Here is a 6603-nt window from a genome sequence, read left to right on the forward strand (position 1 = left end):
TCATATAAATAAAGCCACACTGCTTTGCCACATAATATAAGATGTGGCATGTTGCATTGTTCTGTTCCTTTCATAATCTATGATGCCATATGGGCCTAAAAAAATACGACTATTATATGGATTTCTGCAGGGTAATTGGCATTGACACACATATATTGATCGAATAAATGAAATAACATGCACAGTTCTGACAATCTTTGCAGATTTGTAAGATTATAGCAGAGATGATTCTATGTCAGCAAAAAAACTCTATAGGAATTTCTAATGAAGCCAAAGCCAGTTCATTAATATACATATGTTTGAAATTGCAGCCCTAACAATTGAGTTCTCTGCTCTGAACACTATAATACATATTGTCATGAGCTATATGCCCTCAGATCATTTCTGTGAATTACAAGAAAATTATGGACTGGAGAACATTTTATTATTGTGCTTTTTATCCAGAAATACAGCCTTTTAGTGATGAAAATTGAAAACACTGAAAATTAAAATGTAAATGCATTTATCAAAAGAAGAGGAAAAAATGGAACCCTGAACTTTAACTGCTTTTACATTTTACTTCTTCAAAAATGATTTTGATATTTACATCTCAAAAGCACAAGTAGTCAGACTGCAATATCCATTGGGATCCTTACTAATAAGTTACTGGTTGTTTCTTGCTGAGGGTCTGAAGATTTGTTTTAGTAAAACAGCATTGAAAACTCTGTGTATGTGTTTGTGTGTGTGTTTGTATGTATTCTGAGAGACAAAGAAAATAATTATATGTTATTTTATGCTTTTTTTCTCCTTTCTGTTAAATGTACTCTCTGTGTTTTTTACTGGTTGGTACCATACTAGATAGGATGCAGGTTCCTCCTGTCTCTGTAGAGTGGAAAGAAAAGACAGAGAAACAGTGATACACTCTAGAAGCTTCTTTACAATGAAATTTAGCAGTTAATAAACTGAGTAAAATGCATAATTTAAGTTTCACTGCTGCTGGTCTTTTTTTCCCCCTTGGCTTCAGAAAAAAATATATTGCTTTTTTGTTGGCATCCTGCCTTGACTGATGAGATGTTAGCAGCCCCTAAGAAGGAGAAAATCCATATGCCGAAGACGACCATGGGCTCAATTTCCTACAGAGGAAGAGTGTTGGATGAAGCATAGAAACAGGTAGGCAGTGCAGCAAACTGAGACAACATGCGCCTCTGGTGCTGCTGAGTAATATAAGGAAATAAGAGGTTGATTGTATTATCTGAATGGAGACCATGCTTATTTGTGCAGTCGTTACTGTATACACAGTCAGAATAGTTGACTCCCTGTAGCTAAAATCCATCCAAATCCTCTACAAGCGAGACAGGTAGAGAATAGATAAATCCTTTGTATAGTATTTCCACTGCTCTTGTAATCCTTTTCTCTTTCTTTTCCTTAACATTGGAAACATATTTTGTCTGGTGTGCATTTTCTAACTCCATGCTGGGTAACAGTGCCAAACCCCCTAGATTTAAGTGACAAGCCCCTCCTCTCAGGCTGACAGGACCACAGGGTGCTGAAGCTCCTGCCCCTGTTTAAACACAGAAGAGCAGCCAGGCGCTGTTCTCCCATCCCTTCCCTTCCTTGGCCTGCACACATCCATAGTGGCTTTTGCATAGGAGGATGCCACTGTGACCAGATACCACAAGCCTCCAAGATGTGCTGTCCTCCTTCTCCCAGCCCTACACCTTCTGTCCCAGAAGGGCAGAAGAAGTACGTCCCCCATTTACAACCTTTTAGTGACACCTCCATGTGTTGAGATGGAAAATCCTCAAGTGGCCTGATTTTATATGGATGAAGACATTTTGATCAGTCCCTTGTAACAGCTGCAGTGAAGAAGGATGAGCATCAGTTGTGGCTGACCCTCCCTGTGTACCGTGGTGAGAGAAGGGAGGTAGCCTCAAATGGGCAACAGTGCTGCACCAAATGAATTCATTTATGTTTTTGTAGTTTTCTCCTCAGAGTGTCCTTAATTAAGCTTTTAACACAGGCCCATTAATTTCAGATGCTTCTGTCTTTTCTGTGCTTAGCTTAGAAGAATTCAAATTGAGCATCCAAAATAGAGCTTTGGCACGACCGTCTCTGTCTGTTTTAGCCTCACCTGTTGTAGCTGAAAAATAATTTTTGCCTGTCCATAATATTGTTAAATAACTTTCATTCTAAGGTGATAAACATTTAGAAACTCACAAAGTATTATAAATAGTAAAATTGCTATCACAGAGAAATTACCACCGAGCAAAAGTTATTGCCATTTAGGATCTCAGATACTGAAATGGTTGAGAATCTTCTGGGTTCATGTTTCAAAGAAAATAGCTTGTCAAGTAAAGAGATCTTTAAATGAATATCTATTTATGCTAAAAATGTTCATAGCATTTTTTTTTTCAGAATAAAAGAAAATCTGGTTTCATTATCTTTCCTTAAAATAAGCTACTCAAACTTGTTCTTTTTCTTTCTTCCCTTTTTCCTTTTTTTTTTTTTTTTTTTATTATCAAAAAAGCTGTTATTGTTAGTTCTATTTCTGTATCTGATATTTCTTTTTACTTTGAAAGGAAAATGACTTCAATGTTTCAGATGCTTCAGACACTGGAATATCTTGGGCTATCAAAACAGAACACAACAGTCATGATCAGAAACATTTTGCTTTAGCATGTAAGCAATTATTTCTATAAAATCATTGATATTCTTTGGATATAACAGGCATGTTTGGCAAATTTATTTACATCTTTCCAATGTTTTATGCATTTTTTGTTCCAGTTTCATCTTTGTTATTTCTGTTCCTGTCTTTCTTGAATTTATGATTAATGTTTCTTTAGGCAACAAAACAATACTTTCCAGATCAAGAGTTATGCAAAGTCATAACTTTTTTTTTTTTTAGAAATAAAATGAGTCAATAAAATATTTGTATTCATATCAAGTCTTCTCTCCATGCAAGACATCTTGTAGTCAAAAGTTAGACAGATTAAAATAGCAACTGCCCAAACAGGAAAGAAACATGGTACAAGCAGTAGGTGGTTTTGGAAAATTCCAGCCACTACCTGGGTCTGGATACAATTGATAAAGAGGACAAAAGAACTAATGGTATAGATTTAATGGATCAAGTTTCTCTTCTGCAGTTCATCTCTTCATTAATGGACCATGAAAAGTGAAGACAAGAGAATTGGACCAAAGAGCTGCCAGAGACTAAACCAAGCATTAACTCTTGAAAGATTGTATCCTTGATGCTTTAAATTAAAACTTTATTGCCATTGTAAAATGTCTGTGACTTACCCGGGGAAAATAAAATATATGATTTTCAGAGAGTGGTCATTACTTTTTCAGCTAAAGAAGAAGTGTCCTTTCCTCTTAAGAATGGTGTGAAACAGAGTCCTCAACTGGCCTTCCTCAGGTGAGGTTCCTGGTCAAAGACCTTTTCCACCCACATCTGTTTCATTAGTTCTTTTTCAAGGAATGGAGCAAATTTTGTGTCACATCCTCAGTTTCTAATTTAACAGTAAAAAAAGTAGAGCCATATTTCAGAGGAATAAATAATCATTTTTCAACTTGTCTGGGACAAAGACTGCGCTCTTTCTCCTGGGTATAACATAGGGATGACATAGGAGAAAAATGCCATACCTCAGTTGGCCTGCATACCCCTGTTCCACCCCTGAAAGGCAAAGATTTTGATACCCAAATACTGGCATGAGCCACAGAGGTTTTGGTCCCTGGTTTTTGAGCTGCAGTGATTGAAGAGTGGCTCAGCAAATGGGGAAGACAGAAGCGGGTATCTGTGGAGGGAATCAACTGCCTGTTCAAGAGCCACATATTGCTTATGTAAAACAGGTGGTGATCTTTAAATGAAGATGCAGGGTTTTGAAGCTCCATATTGTGACCTAGGACTATTCAGGCCTGGTTTCAAAGTACTGGTATAAGAGGTATACTGGTATCTGAGTAATTTCTGGGCACAGTGGCACAGCTTAGTTCCAAAGAACAACTTCAAGCTGGATAGAATTGCCTTCATGGTCACTAAACTGCAAGACCTCCTGTTTCTGAACAGCAGAAATGCTCAGCAGAGAAATATTCTGTAATATCCAAGCAGCTTGAGAAACAACCACTTCTCTGTCAATAGCAGGGAATGTAGCATTTGTAACTCTTCTTCTTGAGAATTAACAGGGCTGCTTTCCAGGGACACTGTTTGAGGATATTATAATTAAAGAAAAAAAAAAAAAAAGTGACTAAAATAGACAAAATTGAAGTACATATACTAAAAACCGTAATTTTGAAATTATTTTTTTTAGTTTACTTTCTAAGTTTATTTTGAAGTTGTTTTTATTTCTCCACAACTGCCTGACATTATATGTTATGCTCTTTTACAGTGAAAGCTGGATTACTTGTGAAGAATCTTAGGGACTACATCCAGCCTCCTGCCCTGCTGGAGGTACTCAAACCCAGACCTCACCTCTCCCTGAGACGAGAGGCCCAGCTACTAGGATGCTGGCTACAGGAGATGGAGTGGAGTGTGAGGGGGCAGACAGCACATGTCTCTCTGACTGAAGCTGTTCCACCATGTGGAAAACCTTCAAAATTCAAGATCAAAGATGGACCAAGAGGGGATACCACTGCATCATCCAGCAGTTTGTAGTCACCTGACAGAAGGAAATCTACGTACCCTTCCTGCTCCAACATGTAGCTACAAGCTTCTATGTGCATAAAGCACTAAATAAAATAGTAATAATAAAAATATCTGACCCTATGTTCTTTCTTTCCCCTTTTTGTTTAATTGGATTGTCTGTCAGTGCTCCATGTAGGAGGATCCCTTATCAGAAGTATGAAGCTTTTCTGACTGAATGGAAAGATGAAAACATGCTCAGTAAGCTGCTGTATTTGTCTCATGAGCTAAGCTACAAGTTGACCTGATGATCCCACAAAACAAAGAGCTGCTTATAAAATGTCTTAATTGCAGAGAGAGTATTAAATCAAAACCAGTTGTTGGTGGTGATAGCTTCCATGGATCTCTGCTACAGTCCACAGAGAAAGTATAGGCACCCTGAGAGATTACGTGGTAGTCTACACACAGCACAGACCTCAGAAAAAAAATCAGAAGGATGATAATTGTCCTTTCTTCCACCTCTGTCTTCTCCTGTTCTGCACAAGCATCCTTGCTTATATATCTGAGAAATACAGGTCTCAGTGCCTTCATGATTCTTTGTAAATATTTTATTTAGGCTCTGCTCCGTTTCCTAAATTTGAGCCTTCTGTATTTTACTGATATGCATTTACAGCTGGACAATTCCCAATACTGAGAAGCAGTACACAGAGTTTTCCATGAGGTTACAAAACAAATCTGAAACTTAACAAGCCATTGTTTATCTCATTATATGCATCTTCAGAGAGCCAAGAGCAACCTACGCAGTGCCACTGTTCTGTAGATTAATTCACGGCTGATGAAAACAGATTGTTCTTAAAAGCAAAAGCTTTATTGTTTGAATGTCCGTACTGAGTCTGGCTGCCCTGTGTCACCCACTGCCTGTAGGAGTCACAAGGCCTTTGAGGATGCGGTTGCCAATGTAGCCTCAGTGAGCACATCACCCATTATGCTTTGCTAACAGATTTACTTAAAGGAGTATTCACTCATTGACTGGCACTTTTTTATTTTTTATTTTATTTTTTGTCAGATAAATGAATGTCATGGCTGCCAAGGGCAGATGAAGGTTTGAAATATTACAAGCAGACGCCTCTTGCTAAGATAATATACACCCAATTTTTTGCAAACATATCTCTGAGGAGGAAATAGGCTAGAGATTATCATGAGAATTTTTTGTAGCTGTAAAATTTTGTTAAAATGCAAGAAAAAAACAAACAATAACAACAACAAAAAACAAACAGCAAACCTATCAAACAACTGAGTGCTAAAACTTCAGTCTTAGGACAATTCTGTTTACAATTGCCACATCATTCAATTTTAAGTGATTTGCATACCAAATGCAAAAAAATGATTAACTGGAAACTTCCCCCCTCCACCTCCTCTGAGACATATGGTGAGACAGCAACAGAAATGATGGATGTAGTGGATGATTGCTTGCTGAACCAGTGTGTGAGAGACTATGCTAGGAATAATTCATGTCAAGATATGGTCTTAACTAAAAGACATATTAAAAACAACATCTTGACAGGTTTAATATCTTACATGATACACATAATCTGTGACTTCTAAGGCATGTGATTATCTCAAAACATGATATTTCAGTAGAACTTCAATTTTATGAAAAGATCTCAAGAGATGCTTGATCTAATGTTAAATCAACCTTTCTCAAAATAAAGGAAACTTGAAATCATTCTGAAGTATGGCATGGCCTTGTCTTTATCTAATACTGCTTCAAATCAACAGTGATTCCCTGGGGAAAGTGGAACAACGATATTATAAAACAAGTGAAAGTGAACCAATAAACAGGATAATAAGACATTTTGGAGGAAAATGCATTTCATATAAACAAAGCATTTACTGCTTTGCCGTGTCAGGAACCCACTGATTCCAAAAAATACGCTACCTCCACAGGCATATATTTCACATGAATTTCTTTCACCTGTACTTCAAAGGGAAAATTTTACAGTATTATT

The 6603-nt window shown here is 37.2% G+C and overlaps 1 long non-coding RNA gene across 2 annotated transcripts in view; it reads left to right on the forward strand.

Annotated features, from left to right (window-relative positions):
- Positions 1–6200, forward strand: part of LOC137855616 (uncharacterized) — a 31477-nt gene extending 25277 nt beyond the window's left edge. The window contains exons 2-4 of one of the 2 annotated variants that reach the window (XR_011095849.1): positions 1004–1149; positions 3328–3394; positions 4362–6197. This is a non-coding gene — a long non-coding RNA (uncharacterized lncRNA). Of the gene's footprint in view, positions 1–1003; positions 1150–3327; positions 3395–4361 lie in introns of both variants that reach the window. The other variant, XR_011095850.1, reaches the window with a different exon arrangement.
- The last annotated feature ends 403 nt before the right edge of the window (positions 6201–6603 follow it).

This window comes from Anas acuta, chromosome 4 (genome assembly GCF_963932015.1).
Source record: "Anas acuta chromosome 4, bAnaAcu1.1, whole genome shotgun sequence".
Lineage (NCBI taxonomy): Eukaryota > Metazoa > Chordata > Aves > Anseriformes > Anatidae > Anas > Anas acuta.